Source organism: Aphelocoma coerulescens, unplaced genomic scaffold (genome assembly GCF_041296385.1).
Source record: "Aphelocoma coerulescens isolate FSJ_1873_10779 unplaced genomic scaffold, UR_Acoe_1.0 HiC_scaffold_77, whole genome shotgun sequence".
Taxonomy (NCBI): Eukaryota; Metazoa; Chordata; class Aves; order Passeriformes; family Corvidae; genus Aphelocoma; species Aphelocoma coerulescens.
This window is the reverse complement of record NW_027184063.1, coordinates 1,291,061-1,303,468: the sequence shown is the minus strand read 5'-3', so window position 1 is coordinate 1,303,468 and position 12,408 is coordinate 1,291,061. Positions and strand designations below refer to the sequence as shown.

The window sequence follows — 12,408 nt, the reverse complement described above, 5'->3', positions numbered from 1 at the left end:
AATTTTTAGCCACTCTGAGCTTTTCTCACTGATGAGTGCCCAGGTGCCAGGCAGATCTGCTGCACAAAGACCTCCCCACCTGGGCCCCCCTCACCTCCAGTGCCCCCCAGGAGCAGAATTAAGGGAGAGAGGGGAGGTTTCAGCACCTGCCCAGAGCTGGGGATGGGGCAGCTGGGGCCATACTGGTGGCACTGGTGGTGCTGGGAGCCCCCTGGCCACAGGCATGGAGCTTTCAGGAGAGCTGAGGGGGTGGGAAGAGGAGTCGAGGTATGGTGGGAAAGGTGGGGAGAGGAGGGAAAATGGGTGTGTGGGACCCATAAAATGAGTTGGAGGGGGAGTGGGACCCCCTAAAGACAGAACGGGAAGGGGGCTGAGGACTGGGGGACAATGGGACAGGCACGGGAAAGCTTAGAAACTGGGGATTGGGAAGGGTGGGATCCCAAAAGTGGGCAGGATGGGGGTGGGTATTACAAGAATTGTGTGAAAAGGGTTGGGAAAGGGTTAAAAGGGGGGACTGGGACCCCCAAACTGATGGGGGCAGGGGCTGGCAGCTGGGGATTGATGGGAAAGGAGGGGAGAAAACAGAAAAAGGGTGGAAATGAGGGTGAGACTGCAGGAAGGAAGGTCCCATGGAGGCCGTGGAGCAAGGGGTTGTGGAGTGGGGATCTGGGGTGGCCCCCTGAGCTCTTGGCTTGCTGTGGGGTGCTGGGGGCTGCTGGGGGGCCACCCCCTCACCTGTGTCCTGCATACACAGAGCTCTTCCAGCACATGGTAAAGTCCAACTGTTGTTTCATTAATGGTACAGACCAGGTGGGGTTTGTGGTGAGGTTCAGCTCCAGCCTGGAGCAGCTCCTGCACTTGGACAGCAATGTGGGGCACTGCGTGGGGGACACGCTGTATGGGGAGAAACAGGCCCGCTACTGGAACACTGTCCTGGGGTGATGTTATGAGGCTGCTTTATTCCTTAACCCTCCGCTCAATGCCCAAGGACGCTGTGTCTTTAGGATGGACCTGGGGGTGGGGCCAGAGCCACGGGACCCGGGTGAGGGTCAGTTCGACGGCTAGAGCCCAACAGCTCAGGGGCTCCGGGGTGTGGCAGGGCCTGGGAGGGAGTGCGCTGGGAGCGTTGTGCGACTCAGGTTTTTGGTGTTCTGGCTAGCTGGAAAAAGGTTCTGTTGGGTTTTCTTGTTCTTTTTCCCTTCCCTCCCCCTTGCCTCACTGCCTCCCTTCCCTCCAGTCCAGGGAGCCTGCTGGTTGGCCCCAGTGGGCCTGCGGGGTGGCTCCAGCTGGTCTGAGCCTGTGTGTCTGTTCCCTCTCCAGGAATTTGTTGTATTTCGTGGTTTCTTCCCCTATTCTACCGTGCTTTGTTTGGTGTTAATAAACGGTTTGGGTTTTTTTTCCACTTTCAGTTCTTGTGACCCACTTGTTTTACTGGTGGAGGAAATGGGGAGGCCCTTTTCCCTTTGGAGGAGACACTCATTCCAGAGTGTTTCCTCCTGAAGTCTTGTCTCCAAAACCGAGACATAAATTTGGTGCCCAACGTAAGGGTCACGTGGAAGCGGGAAAAAAAATTAAAATCATTTTGGTTTGAATCACTTTTGTATTGAGGTACAGCAGTAAGACTGTCCAGAGACTGAGAGCTTCAGGGCCCCTTGTCATCCCTCGGTCGATACTTAGATCAAGTGACAGAGACCCCAAATGCCTCACTTTAGTGCCATCCAGAATATACCATCGCTTGCAGTGTCCCAGATTTGGACCATCCAACTTAATATAGTTTCATCAGGCCGTTGGGTGCAATCCTTCCTCAGGGTACAAGGGCCATCTATGGACAGGGACTCGGTAATGATTTCAGGTTTCACTTGCTCTGCTGGCTGTGAAGGTCCTGGCTGCCCATCATCATCCAGTGGGCAAATGGATTTGGCTTTGTGTTTCTTTCTCTGGACAGGGGCAATTGTTGTTGGTTTAGGCTCCCCATCTGCTTTAGCTGCAGCTGGAGTGATTGGGGTGTCTGCTGCCTTATTCTCCTGCCCCTCTGGCTGTATCTTCTGCCCTACAGAATCCAGCAGCGTGCGGTTAGCATTAGCCAGGACCCAGCACGTGACAATGAGCTTTTCCTTTTCATCAGTGTTGTTATTGCAGTTTTCCTTCAGATACTTCCCCACCTCAGCTGGATTCTGAATTTGTTCAGGGGGGAAGTTCCAGGCTCCTGGGTCAGAAAAGTGCTTCAGGGTCAGGCCTATGTCCTCCCATACCCCACAGCACTTAGGATTTTCTGCAAGTGGGGCAGGTGTCTGGGCAACCCCTCTGGAAATCTCAGCCCTTATTTTAGACAAGCTGGAGACCACATAGAGAAACCCTGCTAGATAACATAACAAGGAGGTGGCATCTTTGACATCCAGGGGAAACTGGACACTTTCAAAAGGTGATGTGCCAGATCTGAAGGGGAAGAAGGAGATGAAGGGCTGGGAGTTATCATCCCCTGCTTTTCCCCTAACAAGCTGGGTGCAATTGCTAATACATTCCAAAAGGAAGCTACCAAGGCCAGAATGGGAAAACAACATGACATACACCTTCTCCATGGCTTCCATTACTCCAGCCAAACTTCGATGAATCACTGCCACCAGGCATATTAAAATGGCAGTGCTGATTCTTATTTCTGACTTATAAAAGTGTAAGCCAGGGACACGACTGCCCATAGCTGTGGACATGTGTTGCAGTGGGGATAATGTAACACGCCTATACCAAACCAGGAGTCCCATGGAAAAGAAATACATATAGACGGATTCTTGATAGATATTTCAGAGATGTTTATTTCCCCAGCCGCATGGCTGGGCTCTGCTGAAGAACTGTTAGAGTCACAGGGAACCGAGGGTCCTTGCCCGCGCAGGAAACACAAACCAACCCATGGGGAATGAGGCTGACCAGAGGCAGGGAAACCCCGTGTGTCTGTGCCCTCAAGGCTCCCAGGGCTACATGGCAGGGGGAGGAGACCCCGACATTTCCCCCGTTTTATTTTAATAAAAGGAGAATGGAGACAACTGGATAAACATAACAAGAACAGTTTCAAAACAAAACAAGCCACCCTCCTGAGTCTTTAAATGTCCAAACAGATTCTGTGGAACATCTTAGGGCTGACAGAAGGGAGACAGAACTCTCTGAGCATGCTTTGTGGGGAAACTGAGGCAGGAGAGGGTTTAATTTCTTCCCTCCCCCTTTTCATCCCCCACTCGGCACTGGAAAGGGATTTTTGGGGAAACAATTGGCAAAGGTATGGTTTTGTGAGGGAAACCATGGATGGAAAAACGGATTGGGAATACACTGGGGGTAATAGGACATAGGGTAAAAGGGAAAGGTGGGATTAGGAAAGGGAGACTGTAGGGGGGCCTACCAAGGAGATATTGTCTAACATGACTACGATTTTTAGCATATATACTGCCTTTCACAGGAACACCATCAGGCCCAGTGACCTGCGATGCTTGTAACCCTTTTCTACCTTGTATGATTTTGAATTCCACCACCTCTCCATCTCCCAAGCTTGGGATGCATTTTTCTGGGTTATTCTTTTTAATAGCAGTTCTATGCACCAATATGTCTTGCTGGTTATCACATCTTGTTATAAAACCGTAATTTTGTTTAACATTATACCATTTCCCTATCCCTAAGTTCTTAGCTACTATGGTCTTTTCCTTTTTCCGAGTGGCTGCTGTTTTCTGTCTCGCTGTGTCTTTGCTCTCTCTTTTGGTCGCTCCCATGTTGGAATTGTCTGCGCTGCTGGTTCCTGCGCGCTTTTCCCGGGGTCACACTCGGGGCCGTGCGGGCTGGGCTGGGCCGCGCCGCTCCGTTTGCCGTGCGTCGCCTCCTCTGGTCGCAGCTTTGCTGCCGCTGCCTGGGGCTGCACCCACGTCTCTGCGCCCCCAAGCGATGACCCCCCCATGCCCTGCTCCAGCGCGCGTTTCGGCTGGGCGCAGCTCCGCTCTACCGCCACCACCGCCAGCCGCTGCCCGCGCGCCGCCCCTCTCGTTCAGGCGTTCACGGGGCTCGCTCCACCACGCGCTGCACGGGGCCGGGCGGGCACCGCTGGGCAGTGCCGCTCCCGCCGCTCCCCGCTCCACCACTGACACTGCGGCTCGCGTGGCTCTGCCCGTGCACGGGAGCTGCCTCGCTGCTGCTCGCAGAGCGCTCGGTGCACGTGGCCTGGGTCGCATGGTCCCTGAGCCAGGCTTCCCTTCACCAGGACACAGCTGACATTGCTCAACAGTCTCGGTAATTAAATAATATTCACGAAAATATTCTTCCATCGGCATATATTTTGACTCAAATATTAACTATGTCCAAACGGTCTTCCAAAAGCCCTTGGTAAGAATTAAATCCCAAGAAACATAGAAAAAGTTCTTAAACAACCATGCCAGGAAGTGTTTCAGTTCTTTTTGAGCTTGAATCAAGCTAAAATTTACAAATCGTTGTTCAAGAATCATTTTAAGCTTGATAAATGTCCATATGCGGCTCTGAAAGCCAAGAGTCTTCCCACGGTTCCTCCATAGTTTAGATATGGAATAGCAAAACAAAACCAAGAAGAGGAATCCAAAGTTTCTAGGGTTTACTCACACAAATCGGTTGCTAAGGGATCAGGGATCGTTCTGCTCACAATTCCCCACCATTTTGTTGCAGTGGGGATACTGTAACACGCCTATATCAAACCAGGAGTCCCGTGGAAAAGAAATACATATAGACGGATTCTTGATAGATGTTTCAGAGATGTTTATTTCCCCAGCCACATGGCCGGGCTCTGCCCAGGAACTGTTACAGTCACGAGGAACCGAGGGTCCTTGCCTGCGCAGGAAACACAAACCAACCAATGGGGAATGAGGCTGACCAGGGGCAGGGAAACCCCGTGTCTCCCCTCAGGGCTACATGGCGGGGGGAGGAGACCCCGACAGACATGTACTTATGGCTAGCTTCCACAGAAAAATTATTAAATCAAACAGCATGGTCTTACTGCTGTACCTCAATACAAAAGTGATTCAAACCAAAATGGTTTTGATTTTTTTCCCCCTATTCCACGTGCCCCTTAAGTTGGGTGCCAAATTTATGTCTTGGTTTTGGAGACAAGACTTCAGGAGGAAACACTCTGGAATGAGTGTCTCCTCCAAAGGGAAAAGGACCTCCCCATTTCCTCCACCAGTAAGACAAGTGGGTCACAAGAACATTGTGGGAGTGTTTATGTTGGTTCAGTCGGGGCATTCCCCTTAAGTTCTGTGTATTTGGTTTATCCCAGTTGGCACCCTCCCTGTTTTATGTAAATCTCCCTATCTATCAGTTTTGTCTCCTCCCGGGGCTCTGTCTGTCACTCTGGTTCCCCTCCCAGGCGTCTAGAAAGTTCTAGCCAGGGGGCCAGGCGATTGGTCCTGGGATAGGAGCCCCTCCCTTACTTTGTTACCATTTGTTCCTGTAAGTGTTCATCACCCTGTTTGCCCTACCCTTCCCCTGCCCTATTGGTTCTTTTGTAACCCCTCCCTTGACCACCACCCCCCCATAAAATCCCTTGCATGCCTTGGCTCAGTGCCATAGAGCTGGGCTCCCCTGGTTGGTGAGGACCTCTGTCTGGGGGTACAATAAACCTTCTGGATTCTACCCAACTCTAGGCCTGCCTCCTTTCCTCCGCCACCTGCTTCGGTCCCTGTGGTCCCCCGGAAGGATCCACGAGCCAGACCTCCGGTCACTCCTACACCGGAGGCTGGTCCCCGCAGCCTGCTGTGTCCAGAGCTGACCGGGCGTGGTAGGACCTGCTCTTACTGGACACAGAGGCAGAACATAAAGTGGGAAAAAACCCAAACTGTTTATTAACACCAAACAAAGCAGGGTAGAACAGGGGAAACAAACCCCGAAATACAACAAATTCCTGGAGAGGGAAGAGATGCACCAACTCAGACCAGCCGGGGCCACCCCGCGGGCCCACCGGGGCCAACCCACAGGCTCCCCGGACTGGAGGGAAGGGAAGGGAGGCAGTGAGGCAAGGGGGAGGGAAGGGAAAAAGAACAAGAAAACCCAACAGAACCTTCTTCCAGCTAGCCAGAACACCAAAAACCCAAGGAGCCGCACAACGCCCCCGGCGCGCTCCCTCCAAGGCCCTGTCGAGACCCAGGAGTCCCTGAGCCGTTGGGCTCTAGCCGTTGAACTGACCCTCACTCACGTCCCGTGGCTCCGGCCCCACCCCCAGGTCCATCCTAAAGACACAGCGTCCTTGGGCATTGAGCGGAGGGTTAAGGAATAAAGCAGCCTCATAACATCACCCCAGGACAGTGTTCCAGCACCGGGCCTGTTTCTCCCCATACAGTGTGTCCCCCACGCAGTGCCCCACATTTCTGTCCAAGTGCAGGAGCTGCTCCAGGCTGGAGCTGAACCTCACCACAAACCCCACCTGGTCGGTACCATTAATGAAACAACAGTTGGACTTTACCATGTGCTGGAAGAGCTCTGTGTATGCAGGACACAGGTGAGGGGGTGGCCCCCCAGCAGCCCCCAGCACCCCACAGCAAGCCAAGAGCTCAGGGGGCCACCCCAGATCCCCACTCCACAACCCCTTGCTCCACGGCCGCCATGAGACTTTTCTTCCCGCAGTCCCACTCTCATTTCCACCCTTTTTCTGTTTTCTCCCCTCCTTTCCCATCAATCCCCAGCTGCCAGCCCCTTCCCCCATCAGTTTGGGGGTCCCAGTCCCCCCTTTTAACCCTTTCCCAACCCTTTTCACACAATCCTCCCAATCCCCGGCCCCCTCCTGCTCAGTTTTGGGATGCCACCCTTCCATTCCCCAATTTCTAAGCTTTCCCGTGCCTGTCCCATTGTCCCCCAGTCCTCAGCCCCCTTCCCATTCTGTTTTTAGGAGGTCCCACTCCCCCTCCAACTCATTTTATGGGTCCCACACACCCATTTTCCCTCCTCTCCCCACTTTTCCCACCATACCTGGACTCCTCTTCCCACCACCTCGGCTCACCTGAGAGCTCCATGCCTGTGGCCGGGGGGCTCGCAGCACCACCAGTGCCACCAGTATGGCCCCAGCTGCCATATCCCCAGCTCTGGGCAGGTGCTGAAACCTCCCCTCTCTCCCTTAATTCTGCTCCCGGGGGGCACTGGAGGTGAGGGGGGCCCAGGTGGGGAGGTCTTTGTGCAGCAGATCTGCCTGGCACCTGGGCACTCATCAGTGTGAAAAGCTCAGAGTGGCTAAAAATTGTTTAGTGACTTCTTTGGTTGGCTGAGGAAAGGCCCAGGAGCTGAGATAAGGACCAGGAGAGCTCCTGCCCCGACCACCAGCACGGAAAACCAGACCCAGTCTGGGGACAGGGATTGCATTTCTTAGCAATGAAATCAGAGCACGAGAATGAGAAGTGAAATAAATCTCCCAAACATCCTCCCCCCACAATGGGGATCATCTGGAACAGGGGTCACCAGGTCTCTGCCCAACGGGGGTCACTGTGCATCACCCGACATGGATCCTCTGCTGCGAGATGAAGTTGGAGCAGTGCACAAAGCTCTTCCTGCACTCGGGGCACTCACAGGGCTTCCCTTACTGGTGGCTCCGTTGGTGTCTGGTCAAGTGAGAGCTCCTGGAGAAGCTCTTCCCACACTCGGGACACTCGTAGGGCCTCTCCCCGCTGTGGATCTTCTGGTGGCGGAGGAGACTGGAGTTTTGGCTGAAGGTCTTCCCACACTCAGAACACTCGTAGGGCCTCTCCCCGGTGTGGATCCGCTGGTGGCAGCTAAGACTATAGCTCTGGCTGAAGCTCTTCCCACACTCAGAACACTCGTAGGGCCTCTCCCCAGTGTGGATCCTCTGGTGGCAGCTAAGACTATGTCTCTGCCTGAAGCTCTTCCCACACTCAGGACACTCGTAGGGCCTCTCGCCGGTGTGGATGCGTTTGTGCCTGATGAGGTGGGAGTTGCGCTTGAAGCCCTTCCCGCAGTCGGGGCAGCGGAAGGGCCTCTCATCTGTGTGAATCCGCTGGTGCAGGAGGAGACTGGAGCTGGTCTGAAACGTCTTCCCACATTCGCCACACTCGTAGGGCCTCTCGCCAGTGTGGATCTTCTGGTGGTGAATCAGGCTGGAGCTCTGTCTGAAGCTCTTCCCACATTCCCCACACACATAGAGCCGTTCCCCAGTATGAATCAACCGGTGTTGGATCAGGCTGGAGCTCTGTCTGAAGCTCTGCCCACATTCCCCACACACGTAGGGGCGTTCCCCAGTATGAATCAACTGGTGGTGGATCAGGTTGGTGCTCCGGCTGAAGCTCTTCGCACATTCCAAGCACTTGTAGCGTTTCTCCCTAGCGTGACGCTGCTCATGGACCACCAAGGCTGAATGCTGGCTGGATCTCTGGCCGCCTTCCTGGCACAGGGTGGGTCTTTCCTCCTCAGAGCTCCCTGGGCTGCGTTTGCAGCCCCTCCTCCTGCGGGATCTCCGGTGGTTTTCCTCCCCGTTGGATTCCTGCACTGGGGAGCTGCTCAAAATGGCCTCTTCCACCAGGTGTTGCCGTGAGGATTTGTCCTCCCTGGGCTCCATCCTCAGCTCCTTGTCTGGGGGAGGAAGGACAAGGAGACAATGGGATTTGCCTCTGTGCCACAGGGAAGGGGAAGGAGATCCCCCCAGTCCGTCCCCGGCAGGACGGCATCGGCAGCGGGGTTGTCCTGCAGCCGGGGGCGATGCTGGGCTGGGAGATGGAGCAGGAGAGAGGGGGAACGGGGCAGGGACTTCCTCCTCACCTGCCTGGGTGTCCTGGGGCATCTTCCTCTTTCTCACAGCCTCCGCCTCCATCTGGCCAAGGTTTGGGAGTGGGAAATCCTGGTTTGGAGTGAAAAACACGGTGTGAGTGTGTTGGCTTAGGGGTTGCTCCTGCCCATGTCCTTCTCTAGAAGTCACCGGGCATATCATGACTGTAAAATCGTCTCAAACACCATGCTGGTTTTAACTGGCATGAGAAATGAACCCCACTGATCTGCCCCAAGAGAGATGAAGGTGGGAGTTACAATTCACCAAAGAGATGACAAGAAATACCATGATACAGCTGTAACCCACAAAGGCTGAGTATAACCAGGCACCCTGGGACAAGAGCAGAACGATGGTGGTTAGTTCCTGTGCTGAGCACCATCTGGTCCTGCTGCATGCAAAGCAAAAGGAAAGAAAACAAAACCTGTTGGTCGCAGTGGTAGACACACTGTCCTGTCCAAGTGAAAGTTGCAGTCTTGTTGACAGCAGTGGTCACAGTCCTGTTGGAGTTCGGCTCCTGCCCTGGATCTCTTGAGTGTTGCCAGAAGGCCTCAAACCCAGATTTTATATGCTCAGGTTCAGGTGGGAAATGCTCAGCCCCTCCCCCAGGGCGGGCAGTTTCACAATAGAAAGATGTAATCCTGGGAGTCATGGGATATTTTGGGAGCCCTGATGGTCTCAGTCCTTGCAGCTGCCCATTGTGCTGGGGCCATTCAGTCCATGATGGCCCATCAGCAGAGGTGAGCCCTCAGGCTGGGTGGGACTGTGCTGCTGCTGCTACTCCGGAGGGAGTTATCACAGCGGAGTCACGCAGCAGAGGTTTGCCTCTCCTTCCTTATCTCATTTAACAGCCAGCTCCTCATAGCCTGAGGGGTTGGGGGTGCACTGGGCAGCTCCTGCAAACGACCTATCATGAACAGCTCATCAGAAATGAGATAAGGGGAGTGGAATGCACAGTTTCGTCCCGCCTACAGAGGGCTAAAGTGGCACCCTGCTCCTGTCAGCAGCACAGGCTGGCAGGGAGATGGCATTGTAAGGTCTTGCTCCACTTGGCTTTCAGCCCACTAACCCACGGGCAGGGTCCCTTCCCACCCCAATCCTTCTGGGGTTCTGACAGGGACTCGCTTCCCTTTCCCTCCTCCCTCTGCTTCCAGCTGGGAATGTGCTGGGAAATGTCCAGCAAAGCAGCCTTTGCTGTCTGCTCTGGGAGCCCACCCAGCTGCTGGACCTTGTCCCCTGGCCCTGCACAGCTCCCGTGGGAGGCACGGCAGGACCAGCACCCTGCGAGCCTCGGGAATGCCCCTCTGGCATCCACGGCACACCCTCCAGGCATCTGGAATTCCAGTTCCCAGCAAGGAGAAGATGTTCCTGCCTTTGAAGGCAAAGCTCTCAGGAAGGAGCCAAAAGCCAAGTGCTGCAAGATCTTCCAGTGACATTTCACTGCCAGCCTTCATCACCTCATCCATGGTTGTTTTAGCTGGTGGATTGGGAATAAAATCAGGGGAGGGCCTTTGGTGGGAGCTGCCCTGGCTCCAGAGAGACACTGAGAGACAAACAGAGCAGGTAAGGAAGGCAGAAGGGAAAGGAGAACACAAATACAATCAGCTGAGAAGGTGGCACTCTGGAAACCAGACCAGAACTGACTGAAAATGAACGAGACAGAAAGAAAGAATTTGGAATTGTGATTTCCTATCAAAATACAATTTCCTGCCTTTCTCACAAACCTCCTCCTGCTGTCATTCAGCAGGGCTTTCCCAAGTGCTCTGCTCGGAGTGGATGTTCCAGGCTGCAGACACAAGGAAACCCAGAATGGGCTTCTTCCTGCTCCTGGGGAGTTTGACATCCTCTGCCGAGGAGATGAGGAGGCAGCAGAAGAAAAGGGCAGCTGGGGTTCACCCTTCCACAGGAATAAGAGGGGGAAAGTCTCTCGTCCTCTCTGTGGCTGCTCCCACAGGGATGTGAAGGCTGATCCCAGACCCCCAAGGGTCACATTCAGGGCTGCCTTCCTGGAATGCTCGTGTGGAATGGAGGGGCAGCGTTGAAGCACCCGGATCCTTGACGACCCGGGCGACCCCCAAGTTTAGTTTCTCTAACCCTCTCCTACCTGGGGAGTCCCGGGGGGGGTCTCCAAGCCTCTCTTGTCTTGGAATGATTCCAGACTGGGGATGGTCTCTGTCCCTCTCACCCCACTCAGTGCCTGGTGGGGGTCTCTGTCCTTCTCCCCTTGGGATTTTTGGGAGGTGCTTGTGTAGGTTTGGGGGTGTCTGTGTCGCTCTCACCACGATGGTGCTTGGGCTGGGTCACCCCAGGGGTGAGAGGGACAGAGACTCCCCCAGACTCCCCAGGTATGAGAAGGTTGGAGAGCCCCTGAGCACACTCAGCAGTGTAAGGGACACAGAGCCCTTGGTCGCCAGTCCCGCACAAGCATTCCCTGGGGCGAGAGGGTTGGAGATGCCCGAGCATCCCCAAGGCTGAAAGGGACAGGGACACTGCCTTGGGAATGCCCTGGAGTGAGAGGGACAGGGACAACCCCACCAAGCCCCTCCCCAGCATCCCCCAGGGAGAGAGGCACAGAGATCCCTTGAGCATCCCCTGGGCACCGGACAAAATAAACTTGGCAGAAATCAAACTTAACTCTACCGAAAATGCTTGGAGGAATGTTTGCTCTTCCCACAAGTCACTTGTGATGAAAACGCAAACAAACCCCAACCATGAATGAACCAACAGCACAAGCAGTGATGGTGGCAATTCAAAGGTCCAGCGGTTCCCGCACAGCTCCAGCTCAGCTGCTGGCATGTTCCTGTAAAAGAAAAGTGAAAGTTCGGCCCAATACAGATGATTTAAAGGAAGGATAAACTCTGTGTAGCTGTCACAGAGGTGACAGGGATAAAGAAAAAAATGATTCTCATATTTGGCAAAGGGCCCAGCCTGTGAAAGAGAAGAGGGGGGAGAGCAAGGGAGTGACAGGGACAGAGACCTCCCCTGGGGAGGGGCAAGTGTGACACTGACCCCTGTGTGTGTGGCCTTCCCGGGGTGGGGGTTTCACACCTGAGCCAGTCTGGGTAAGGGGGGTGGTGTTCACTCCCCCTGGGCAGGTTGTACCCCACACCCCAAACTTTCCTCCTGCCCCCTTGGTTGGGGGATGGGGGTGCAAACCTGGCCTCAGCAAATGGGTCTGGGGGCTGGGGCCTCCCCCAGCCAGGGCTGATTTTCAGGACAGCTCTGGCCTTGGCTTTCTGGTGGATTCATTCTCCTCCCTCAGCCTTGTTTCCTTCTCCCTAGACCTGAGATCCCTGGCTAAGAGTCCCCCTTTCCCTGATCTCAAGGTTCCTTAGCTAAACTTGCAGGCCAAAGTTCCCCTCAGGAGGCACATCCAGGGACAGGGGGTGCTTGGGTGGTGGCAGCTCCTTTATACAGTTCAGGCATAATGAGCAAAAAGCCCTTCCTGACAAAGTTTCATGGCTGGCTGGGTTTGGGGTGGAGGAGACCACAGTCCACAGAGGGCTTACACAGGTTTACACAGACTCCCCTGCCACTGAGGGGGACAAGGAGGTTTCAGGTCTGTGGTGCTACCTCTGGTCAGAGGTACTGAACACCCATCCTCCCTTACACAAACTGGCCCAGCTGGGAAACCTCCAACACTGGAAAGG

General features: G+C 54.6%; 1 pseudogene; it reads right to left on the bottom strand.

Moving 5' to 3' along the window:
• The window catches only part of LOC138102495 (zinc finger protein 208-like), a 322,764-nt pseudogene that overhangs the window by 90,280 nt on the left and 220,076 nt on the right, over nt 1-12,408 (bottom strand).